General features: G+C 33.7%; 1 long non-coding RNA gene across 7 annotated transcripts in view; it reads left to right on the top strand.

Annotated features, from left to right (window-relative positions):
• LOC127728613 (uncharacterized) overlaps window positions 1-11,868 on the top strand; it is a 95,492-nt gene extending 83,624 nt beyond the window's left edge. For 5 of the 7 annotated variants that reach the window (XR_007994259.1, XR_007994257.1, XR_007994260.1 and 2 more), the window contains one exon: window positions 788-3,174. This is a non-coding gene — a long non-coding RNA (uncharacterized LOC127728613). Of the gene's footprint in view, window positions 1-787; window positions 3,175-4,967; window positions 5,672-11,166 lie in introns of those variants that run through there. The other 2 variants (XR_007994262.1, XR_007994261.1) reach the window with 2 other exon arrangements.
• Window positions 11,869-12,895: the final 1,027 nt, after the last annotated feature.

Genomic DNA, 12,895 nt, shown 5'->3' with positions numbered 1-12,895 from the left:
CAATCCAAATTCAGACCTGAATCAAGCTTGAATATTGTGTCCATTTTTGCCCCAACTGTTCAGGGTTGGACCTTTGCGGGCGTATCTAGCTGCGCTCAGCGAAGCAGTTTATTCTAGTTTCCAGACAATAACTTGTGTTTAAGTGTATGGATCTCTCTGAAATTATACCACATGTTTTCAGATTTCAGAAATTAAACAAAATTTCTTCACATATTTTGTTTTTTTGGAAAAAAGGGGGTGGTTCAATACGCAACAGCATAGTGTATCGCACAAAAGCAAAAAAAAATGGGTTAATTTTTATACGACCGCAAAAATTAAAAATTTTTTGGTCGTATATTGGTATGACGTTGGCGTCGTCGTCGTCGTCGTCGTCCGGCGTCGTCCGGCGTCGTCCGAAGACACATTGGTTTTCGCACTCTAACTTTAGTTTAAGTGAATGGATCTCCATGAAATTTCACCATAAGGTTCAATACCACAAAAGGAAGGTTGGGATTGATTTTGGGGGTTATGGTACCAAAGGTTAAGGAATTAGGGGCCAAAAAGGGGCCAAAAATAAGCATTTTTGTAACTTTCAGACAATAACTTGTGTGTAAGTGTATGGATCTCTCTGACATTGTACCACAAGGTTCCATATCACAAAGGGAAGGCTGTAATTGATTTTGGGGGTAATTGCCTCAAAATTTTAGGAATTAGGGGCCAAAAAAGGGGCAAAAAACAAGCATTTTTCTAGTTTCATGACAATAACTTGTGTGTAAGTGTTTGGATATTACTGAAATTGTATTACAAGGTTCCATATCACAAAGGGAAAGCTGGAATTGAGTTTGGGGGTAATTGCCCGAAACGTTTAGGAATTGGGGGCCAAAAAGGGGCCAAAAATAAGCATTTTTCTAGTTTACAGACAATAACTTGTGTTCAAGTGTATGGATCTCTCTGAAATTGTACTGCAAGGTACCATACCACAAAGGGAAGGCTGGGATTGAGTTTGGGGGTGATGAATCATAAGGGGGTTCAAAAAATTTGGGGGGGGGGATTTTTTTTTTTTTTTTTTTTCTTTTTTTCCTTTTTTTTTTCTTTTAAAATTTTCCATTTTAAGTTGGTTATTTCTGATTTATATTTAAAAGCAAATAATAATGATATGGTAGGAGATACACACCAAACAGGATGTGTAAATTATTATATAATAAGTATTGTGAAATAGCAAGAAATTTTCAATTGCACAGTATTGCACAATAGCAAGAAATCTTCAATTGCACAGTATTGCGCAATAGCAAGAAATCTTCAATTTAACAGTATTGCGCAATAGCAAGAAATATCCAATAGCACAATATTGCGCAATAGCAAGAAATTGTCAATTGTACAGTATTGCGCAATAGCAAGAAATATTCAATTGCACAGTATTGTGCAAAAGAAGATACTTCGTATAAATTGCTTATTTCTTGATCAATTTCAATGGGGTTTTATTCTTGAATTCTTGGGGTTCTTTAATATGCTGAATCTAACCGTGTATTAAGTTTTTGGATTTTGGGCCCCGTTTTTAAATTGGTCCACATTGAGGTCCAAAGGGTCCAAAATTAAACTTTGTTTGATTTCATCAAAAATTGAATTATTGGGGTTCTTTGATATGCCGAATCTAACCGTGTATTTAGATTTTTAATTTTGGGTCCCGTTTTTTAAATTTGTCTACATTAAGGTCTAAAGGGTCCAAAATTAAACTTAGTTTGATTTTAACAAAAATTGAATTCTTAGGGTTCTTTGATATGCTGAATCTAAACATGTGTTTAGATTTTTGATTATGGGCCCAGTTTTCAAGTTGGTCCAAGTTGGGGTCCAAAATTAAACTATGTTTGATTTCAACAAAAATTGAATATATGGGGTTCTTTGATATGCTGAATCTAAACATGTATTTAGATTTTAGATTTTTGGCCCAGTTTTCAAGTTGGTCCAAATTGGGGTCCAAAATTAAACTTTGTTTGATTTCAACAAAAATTGAATATATGGGGTTCTTTGATATGCTGAATCTTACCATGTATTTAGATTTTTTATTTGTGGGCCCGCTATCAAATTGGTTCATATTGAGGTCAAAAGGGTCCAAAATTAAACTTTGTTTGATTTCATCAAAAATTGAATTATTGGGGTTCTTTGATATGCCAAATCTAACCGTGTATTTAGATTTTTAATTTTGGGTCCTGTTTTTTAAATTGCTCTACATTAAGGTCCAAAGGGTCCAAAATTAAACTTAGTTTGATTTTAACAAAAATTGAATTTTTGGGGTTCTTTGATATGCTGAATCTAAACATGTGTTTAGATTTTTGATTATGGGACCAGTTTTCAAGTTGGTCCAAGTTGGGGTCCAAAATTAAACTTTGTTTGATTTCAACAAAAATTGAATATATGGGGTTCTTTGATATGCTGAATCTAAACATGTATTTAGATTTTAGATTTTTGGCCCAGTTTTCAAGATGGTCCAAATTGGGGTCCAAAATTAAACTTTGTTTGATTTCAACAAAAATTGAATATATGGGGTTCTTTGATATGCTGAATCTTACCATGTATTTAGATTTTTTATTTGTGGGCCCGCTATCAGATTGGTTCATATTGAGGTCAAAAGGGTCCAAAATTAAACTTTGTTTGATTTCATCAAAAATTGAATTATTGGGGTTCTTTGATATGCCAAATCTAACTGTGTTTTTAGATTTTTAATTTAGGGTCCCGTTTTTTAAATTTGTCTACATTAAGGTCCAAAGGGTCCAAAATTAAACTTAGTTTGATTTTAACAAAAATTGAATTCTTCGGGTACTTTGATATGCTGAATCTAACACATGTTTAGATTTTTGATTATGGGACCAGTTTTCAAGTTTGTCCAAGTTGGGGTCCAAAATTAAACTTTGTTTGATTTCAACAAAAATTGAATATATGGGGTTCTTTGATATGCTGAATCTAACCATGTATTTTGATTTTGGACATTGGACCATAATAGGTAAATTAAAAAAATTGAAGTTCTAAGACCACATTCTTTCTGTGTCAGAAACCTATGCTGTGTCAAATATTTAATCACAATCCAAATTCAGAGCTGTATCAAGCTTGAATGTTGTGTCCATACTTGCCCCAACTGTTCAGGGTTCGACCTCTGCGGTCGTATCAAGCTGCGCCCAGCGAAGCATTTTATTATTTATTTTTTTGGGGTGTGGGGGGTCAATTCGCACAGGCACAGTGTATTGTACAAAAGCAAAAATTGAATATAAATTCAAATCATATAACCAATTCTAAGTTCTTTGACTACAGTTATTCTGTGTCAGAAACCTATAATGTGTCAAATATTTAATTACAATCCAAATTCAGACCTGTATCAAGCGCTAATATTGTGTCCATTTTTTCCCCAACTGTTCAGGGTTGCACCTCTGCGATCGTATCCAGCTGCGCCCGGCAAAGCAATTTATTTTTTGTATACGACCGCAAAAATTTTTTGCGGTCGTATATTGGTATGACGTTGGCGTCGTCGTCTGGCGTCGTCCGGCGTCGTCCGAAGACACATTGGTTTTCACACTCTAACTTTAGTTTAAGTGAATGGATCTCTATGAAATTTTACCATAAGGTTCAATAACACAAAAGGAAGGTTGGGATTGATTTTGGGGGTTATGGTACCAACAGTTAAGGAAAAAGGGGCCAAAAATAAGCATTTTTGTAACTTCCAGACATAACTTGTGTGTTAGTGTATGGATCTCTCTGACATTGTACCACAAGGTTCCATATCACACAGGGAATGCTGGGATTGATTTTGGGGGTTATTGCCTCAAAATATTGGGAATTAGGGGCCAAAAAAGGGGCAAAAAACAAGCATTTTTCTAGTTTCATGACAATAACTTGTGTGTAAGTGTATGGATCTTTCTGAAATTGTACTACAAGGTTCCATATCACAAAGGGAAAGCTGGAATTGAGTTTGGGGGTAATTGCCCAAAACGTTTAGGAATTTGGGGCCAAAAAGGGGCCAAAAATAAGCATTTTTTCTAGTTTCCAGACAATAACTTGTGTTCAAGTGTATGGATCTCTCTGAAATTGTACCACAAGGTTCCATATCACACAGGGAATGCTGGGATTGATTTTGGGGGTAATTGCCTCAAAATATTAGGAATAAGGGGCCAAAAAAGGGGCAAAAAACAAGCATTTTTCTAGTTTCATGATAATAACTTGTGTGTAAGTGTATGGATCTTTCTGAAATTGTACTGCAAGGTTCCATATCACAAAGGAAAAGCTGGAATTGAGCTTGGGGGTAATTGCCCAAAACGTTTAGGAATAAGGGGCCAAAAAGGGGCCAAAAATAAGCATTTTTCTAGTTTCCAGACAATAACTTGTGTTCAAGTGTATGGATCTCTCTGAAATTGTACTGCAAGGTACCATACCACAAAGGGAAGGCTGGGATTGAGTTTAGGGGTGATGAATCATAAGGGGGTTTAAAAGATTTTTGGGGGGGGATTTTTTTTTTTTTCTTTTAAAATTTTCCATTTTAAGTTGGTTATTTCTGTTTTATATTTAAAAACAAATAATAATGATATGGTAGGAGATACACACCGAACAGGATGTGTAAATTATTATATAATAAGTATTGTGCAATAGCAAGAAATTTTCAATTGCACAGTATTGCACAATAGCAAGAAATCTTCAATTGCACAGTATTGCGCAATAGCAAGAAATCTTCAATTGCACAGTATTGTGCAATAGCAAGAAATATCCAATAGCACAATATTGCGCAATAGCAAGAAATTGTCAATTGTACAGTATTGCGCAATAGCAAGAAATATTCAATTGCACAGTATTGTGCAAAAGAAGATACTTCGTATAAATTGCTTATTTCTTGACCAATTTCAATGGGGTTTTATTCTTGAATTCTTGGGGTTCTTTTATATGCTGATTCTAACCGTGTATTAAGTTTTTGGATTTTGGGCCCCGTTTTTAAATTGGTCCACATTGAGGTCCAAAGGGTCCAAAATTAAACTTTGTTTGATTTCATCAAAAATTGAATTATTGGGGTTCTTTGATATGCCGAATCTAACCGTGTATTTAGATTCTTAATTTTTGGTTCCGTTTTCAAATTGGTCTACATTAAGGTCCAAAGGGTCCAAAATTAAACTTAGTTTGATTTTAACAAAAATTGAATTCTTAGGGTTCTTTGATATGCTGAATCTAACCATGTATTTAGATTTTTGATTTTTGGGCCCCATTATCAACTTTGTCTACATTGAGGTCAAAAGGGTCCAAAATTAAACTTTGTTTGATTTCATCAAAAATTGAATTCTTGGGGTTCTTAGATATGCTGAATCTAACCATGTATTTAGATTTTGGATATTGGACCATAATAGGTAAATTAAAATTTTTAAGTTCTTAGACCACATTCATTCTGTGTCAGAAACCTATGCTGTGTCAAATATTTAATTACAATCCAAATTCAGAGCTGTATCAAGCTTGAATGTTGTGTCCATACTTGCCCCAACTGTTCAGGGTTAGACCTCTGCAGTCGTATCAAGCTGCGCCCTGCGGAGCATTTTATTGATATATCAGGAAGTTTGGTAAGTCATGGTACCTTGATTTGAAGACAAGTAAACAAAAAACCATACAAAATGCAAAGACTTGTAAAATCGTATTTTGCAAAGAAAGAAACAGCAGATAAAAATCAAGCAAGTAGTTAAAGTGACACTAATGACAAACAGGCAAATCCTGCAAGTTCGTCCAGGACAGATGACAGGACAGTCGACACATTGACCAAAGTTACATGCTTTGACCCACGGTACCTGGACATTTGTGAGTGCTTTACAGACGGCACTATTACTAGTAGTGCAGTGAAAAGGAGACTTAAAGTCTTTTAACAGAAGAAAGGAAAGAAGTTTACAAACTTACTTTTCCGTCAAGGTGACTATAAGTGCATGCATAACTATTTTCTATTTTAACAGATAAATTTTTTTTATTTTAACCAGAACAGAAATTTTTATATGGCTGTCAGACTTATCAAGTCATATTAATCATTATAAAGATTGGTCAAAATCATTCACAAAATAAAACCATCATTAACCGTCTTCTATAGTTATTCTCCTGTATCAAGTTTTTAGTCGAAGTCGAAGGGGGCTTTAGGTTGCACTCTGTCTGTCTGTCCATCTGTCTGTCCTTCTGTCAGTCCGGCAAATCAGTTTTCCACACTTTTTTTCTTCATGCTTGAAGATATTGATTTGATATTTGGTATATTGTTTTATCATAACAAGTTACAGATCAAGTTCGAATTTTGTTCCGGTCTGATGATTTTTTGCAGAGTTATGGTCCTTGGACTTAGAAAATTCACTCAAATAATCAGTTTTCTGCACTTTTTTTCGTCATGCTTGAAGATATTGATCTGATAATTGGTATATAGTTTTATCATGAAAAGTTACAGACCAAGTTTATATTTTGTTTTGGTTTGATGATTTTTTGCAGAGTTATGGTCCTTGGACTTAGAAAATTCACTTAAACTATCAGTTTTCCGCACTTTTTTTCGTCATGCTTGAAGATATTGACTTGATATTTGTTGTATAATTTACACCATGACAAGTTATATATCAAGTTAGCATTTTGTTCCAGTACAATTAATTTTTAACCGGTAGGGGACTATGTATTGCAATGCAATACTCTCGGAATGCTTGTTAATTTCCTGATTTGCTAACACCTGTCACCGTCACAGGGGTAACTTAATATAATGCAATGAAGAGAATAAAGAACTGTTTGAGATCAACATTGATGATTGTCTATCATGATCATCACTTGCTTTAATGCATGTGCATCGCTCATTCAAAATTGATATAGAGAGGTTATTAGCGTGATTGCTGGGCTAAAAACTGTAATCCTAATGGCTCTTTACTGAACTGAGTCAGTAGTGTTTTCTTTTGTACTAGTTGTGATGTTTGAATAAGAGTAAATTGTTTTGCAATCACATTACTTTTATTTGTATGCCCCGCCTATGATAGAAGAGGGAATTATGTTTTTTGGTCCGTGAGTCCGCCCATCCGTCTCTGATCAGGTTGCAGTTTTTGGTGAAGGTAGTTTAGGGTGAAGTTGTAGTCACATGATCTTGAACCTTAGTACACATGTTCCTTATAATGTGGTATTTCTAATTTTCTAAAAAAAGGGGTTTTTATCCCATTTTCATGGTTCACTGAAAATTAAAAATGACACTGTGAGCGGGGCATGAGTCTACTGTGGACACAAATTCTTGTTTAAGTTAATAACTTGGTAGATCAGTTTTAACAAAAATCAAGAACATTTTGACTAATCAAAACAGTGGTAAAATGCTGAAAAGTCGTCAGCTTCTGGGGGCAGAGGCTTGGGCAGCCCCCAGACCCCTCGCCTACATTGTCAAGAACAGCTGCCTACTTTGCTGGCTATATCACACAATCATATGAATAAAGGTGGGATTATATATTTTCTTGAGGTCTCAACCCTTCCCATTTTCAGTATCCACCAGTATATAAACAAAAGGTCAACATGATAGAACATGCCATAAAAGTTATACTAGTAGATTAAGTACTCTTACTTTCTTTTATACAGTATAAACAATACTGCAAAAAAAGGATACTCACAGCTAGTGAAAGCAAGCTCTTAGAACTTTATATACTAGTATTAAATCATGCTGTCCTATACACTCTTAGTTTCTGTTGATACTTGCAACAACTTGAAGGTACTATACTATTGCTGACATCCGTTCAAATGGTTCTACATAGACCATCTGTAAAAACATCTCGTGACCAGCATTTGATCTTAACTGAACAGGTTTCAAAATACCTATAAAAAAAATTAAATTGCTAATATTGAAATGTTCTTGATGTAAATTGGTTCAAAAATAAGAAAAGAAAGCTTGAAAGTTTATAAATATGGCATGAGAGAAGGATAGAAATTACAAACATAGGATTTTTATCCACTTCCTCAAGGAAAAAAAAAACATGTTTAGTACATTTGTACTTTTTTTTAATGTTTGGTAGTTAAAGTTTATAAATATGGCATGAGAGAATGATAGACTTTAAAAAAATAAAAGATTTTTTATCCCCTTCCTCAAGGAAACAAAACATTTAGTGCATGTGTACTTTTTGCTAATGTTTTCTGGAATGATCACATCAACAAAGCGTCCTTAAGTCATACCAGGAATGAAAAGCATGTTTCTTTATTTCTTAATAATTTAAAAAATTAATTCTGTAACCTATCCAAAGTCTTGAATAATGGTTCATTGAATAGGCTATGTAACAGGAAGTAAACTTGCACTTTTTATCCTACAATGTTTTTTTTAAAAATAATTCGACCTAAGTTTAAGTTTTTTTAATTTACAGTGTTTATTGAAGCAGTGAATAACTTAGAATATTATTGATAGAGTATTCATGTAAATAATATTTTTTTCTTGCTTGATGAGATGTATGATTGTGAATGAGGTATGGATAGGGATGAACTTGATCTCCTCACAATTAAATGATGATGAATGGGTTTCTAATGTACTGTGACAAATATTACATGCATATCATGTTGTATAAAGATATACAGGTAAAAATCATTCAGAGACAGCTGCCTTTGACTATCAGCACCAAGGCATACTTTTCAAACTTAGCTGCAAAACATAATTTTCCTTTGCAATTGCTGCAATTGATACTGTATTTGTCATGAATGCATCAAACTAGGATATTTTAATTAGCCAATCAGTCAACTGTGAAATATAATAACAGTTCAAGTTTACAATACTTACTTCTGTGTACTTAAATTTGATTTGAAGATTTTCAGAGTAAAAACGCAAGGCATAAATTTCTGCATGTCATGATATGGTTTCTCATTGCCAGAGGTTGGCAAATATGAAGGGGGATTGTTTACCTGTAATGATAAGACTTGACATGATTATAAACCTTTTACCTTCATAGAAATATTGAGAAGCCTTTAAATGTTATGTAATACATATTTGAATTGAATTGTATGACATAAATGCAATATTATTACTTTTTATCTTTCAGTATTGAGATTTCAAATGCCTACAAATATTTGATGGGAGAAAAATGTTAAATGCCAACCAGTTTGTTGTACCTTCATGAAACTTTTTTGAAGTGTTTCAAGAAAAGGTATAATTAGATATATACATTTAGGGGAACATTGTGTAGACATTACCACTTTGACATCCTTTAACATATATATACATTTAGGGGAACATTGCGTAGACATTACCACTTTGACATCCTTTAACATATATATACATTTATGGGAACATTGCATAGACATTACCACTTTGACATCCTTTAACATATATATACATTTAGGGGAACATTGCATAGACATTACCACTTTGACCTCCTTTAACATATATATACAATTAGGGGAACATTGTGTAGACATTACCACTTTGACATCCTTTAACATATATATACATTTAGGGGAACATTGTGTAGACATTACCACTTTGACATCCTTTAACATATATATATACATTTAGGGGAACATGTGTAGACATTACCACTTTGACATCCTTTAATATATATATACATTTAGGGGAACATTGTGTAGACATTACCACTTTGACATCCTTTAACATATATATACAATTAGGGGAACATTGTGTAGACATTACCACTTTGACATCCTTTAACATATATATACAATTAGGGGAACATTGTGTAGACATTACCACTTTGACATCCTTTAACATATATATATACATTTAGGGGAACATTGTGTAGACATTACCACTTTGACATCCTTTAACATATAAACATTGTGTAGACATTACCACTTTGACATCCTTTAACATATATATATACATTTAGGGGAACATTGTGTAGACATTACCACTTTGACATCCTTTAACATATATATACATTTAGTGGAACATTGTGTAGACATTACCACTTTGACATCCTTTAACATATATATATACATTTAGGGGAACATTGAGTAGACATTACCACTTTGACATCCTTTAACATATATATATACATTTAGGGGAACATTGTGTAGACATTACCACTTTGACATCCTTTAACATATATATACATTTAGGGGAACATTGTGTAGACATTACCACTTTGACATCCTTTAACATATATGTACATTTAGGAGAACATTGTGTAGACATTACCACTTTGACATCCTTTAACATATGCTTAAAGGTTGAGGGACATCTATAAGGGCAGTGGTTTATATATCATGATAAATAGTTAACTTATGTGTGCCATTGTATATATATCTATTGTTTTCAGTTGTTCCTCAAAAAAGTAGAAAAGTACAACTGTTCATTTTGCCTCAAAATTTTAGGAATTAGGGGCCAAAAAAGGGGCAAAAAACAAGCATTTTTCTAGTTTCATGACAATAACTTGTGTGTAAGTGGTTGGATATTTCTGAAATTGTACTACAAGGTTTCATATCACAAAGGGAAAGCTGGAATTGAGTTCGGGGGTAATTGCCTGAAACGTTTAGGAATTGGGGGCCAAAAAGGGGCCAAAAATAAGCATTTTTCTAGTTTCAAGACAATAACTTGTGTTCAAGTGTATGGATCTCTCTGAAATTGTACTGCAAGGTACCATACCACAAAGGGAAGGCTGGGATTGAGTTTGGGGGTGATGAATCATAAGGGGGTTCAAAAAATTTGGGGGAGGGGGGGGATTTTTTTCTTTTCTTTTTTTTCTTTTTTTCCTTTTTTTTTTCTTTTAAAATTTTCCATTTTAAGTTGGTTATTTCTGATTTATATTTAAAACCAAATAATAATGATATGGTAGGAGATACACACCAAACAGGATGTGTAAATTTTTATATAATAAGTATTGTGCAATAGCAAGAAATTTTCAATTGCACAGTATTGCACAATAGCAAGAAATCTTCAATTGCACAGTATTGCGCAATAGCAAGAAATCTTCAATTGCACAGTATTGCGCAATAGCAAGAAATATCCAATAGCACAATATTGCGCAATAGCAAGAAATTGTCAATTGTACAGTATTGCGCAATAGCAAGAAATATTCAATTGCACAGTATTGTGCAAAAGAAGATACTTCTTATAAATTGCTTATTTCTTGATCAATTTCAATGGGGTTTTATTCTTGAATTCTTGGGGTTCTTTAATAAGCTGAATATAACCGTGTATTAAGTTTTTGGATTTTGGGCCCCGTTTTTAAATTGGTCCACATTGAGGTCCAAAGGGTTCAAAATTTAACTTTGTTTGATTTCATCAAAAATTGAATTATTGGGGTTCTTTGATATGCCGAATCTAACCGTGTATTTAGATTCTTAATTTTTGGTTCCGTTTTCAAATTGGTCTACATTAAGGTCCAAAGGGTCCAAAATTAAACTTAGTTTGATTTTAACAAAAATTGAATTTTTAGTGTTCTTTGATATGCTGAATCTTAACATGTATTTAGATTTTTGATTATGGGCCCAGTTTTCAAGTTGGTCCAAATCGGGGTCCAAAATTAAACTTTGTTTGATTTCAACAAAAATTGAATATATGGGGTTCTTTGATATGCTGAATCTAACCATGTATTTAGATTTTTGGGCCCCGTTATCAACTTTGTCCACATTGAGGTCAAAAGGGTCCAAAATTAAACTTTGTTTGATTTCATCAAAAATTGAATTCTTGGGGTTCTTTGATATGCTGAATCTAACCATGTATTTAGATTTTGGATATTGGACCATAATAGGTGAATGTCCAATTTAAAATTTTTAAGTTCTTAGACCACATTCATTCTGTGTCAGAAACCTATGCTGTGTCAAATATTTAATCACAATCCAAATTCAGAGCTATATCAAGCTTGAATGTTGTGTCCATACTTGCCCCAACTGTTCAGGGTTCGACCTCTGCGGTCCTATCAAGCTGCACCCTGCGGAGCATTTTATTAATTTTTATACGCCTGTTTTCTGGACGTATTATGGTATACCCCTGTCCTTCCGTTCCTCTGTCCTTCCATCCGTCATCAACATGTCAGACAATAAATCAAAATCACTTTCACCAATTTTCATGAAACTTTGGTGAATTGTTTATATCTATTGACATAGCTCCCTTTCGATTTTTGTAAAATTTAGATTTTACGTTTCCGAGTTGTGGGATTTTATTCATATAAAATGGGGAATTTTCCAGTTTTCTGACTTTAACTCAAAAATGCTTTGAACAATTTTCATGAAACTTTAGTTAATTGTTCATGTATATTGACATAAGTTCCCTTTCTATTTTTAAACATTTCTGATTTTATGTTTTTATACGACCGCAAAAATTTTTGCGGTCGTATATTGGTATGATGTTGGCGTCGTCGTCGTCGTCGTCGTCGTCGTCCGAAGGCACATTGGTTTTCGCACTCTAACTTTAGTTTAAGTGAATGGATCTCTATGAAATTTTACCATACGGTTCAATACCACAAAAGGAAGGTTGGGATTGATTTTGGGGGTTATGGTACCAACAGTTAAGGAATTAGGGGCCAAAAAGGGGCCAAAAATAAGCATTTTTGTAACTTCCAGACCTAACTTGTGTGTTAGTGTATGGATCTCTCTGACATTGTACCACAAGGTTCCATATCATAAAGGGAATGCTGGGATTGAGTTTGGGGGTAATTGCCCGAAACGTTTAGGAATTGGGGGCCAAAAAGGGGCCAAAAAACACATTTTTCTAGTTTCCAGACAATAACTTGTGTTCAAGTGTATGGATCTCTCTGAAATTGTACTGCAAGGTACCATACCACAAAGGGAAGGCTGGGATTGAGTTTGGGGGTGATGAATCATAAGGGGGTTCAAAAAATTTGGGGGGGGGGATTTTTTTTTTCCTTTTTTTTCTTTTTTTCCTTTTTTTTTATTTTAGATTTTCCATTTTTAGTTGGTTATTTCTGATTTATATTTAAAAGCAAATAATAATGATATGGTAGGAGATACACAC

This window comes from Mytilus californianus, unplaced genomic scaffold (assembly GCF_021869535.1).
Source record: "Mytilus californianus isolate M0D057914Y unplaced genomic scaffold, xbMytCali1.0.p SCAF_2, whole genome shotgun sequence".
NCBI lineage: Eukaryota > Metazoa > Mollusca > Bivalvia > Mytilida > Mytilidae > Mytilus > Mytilus californianus.
This window is presented reverse-complemented; position numbering and strand designations above follow the sequence as displayed.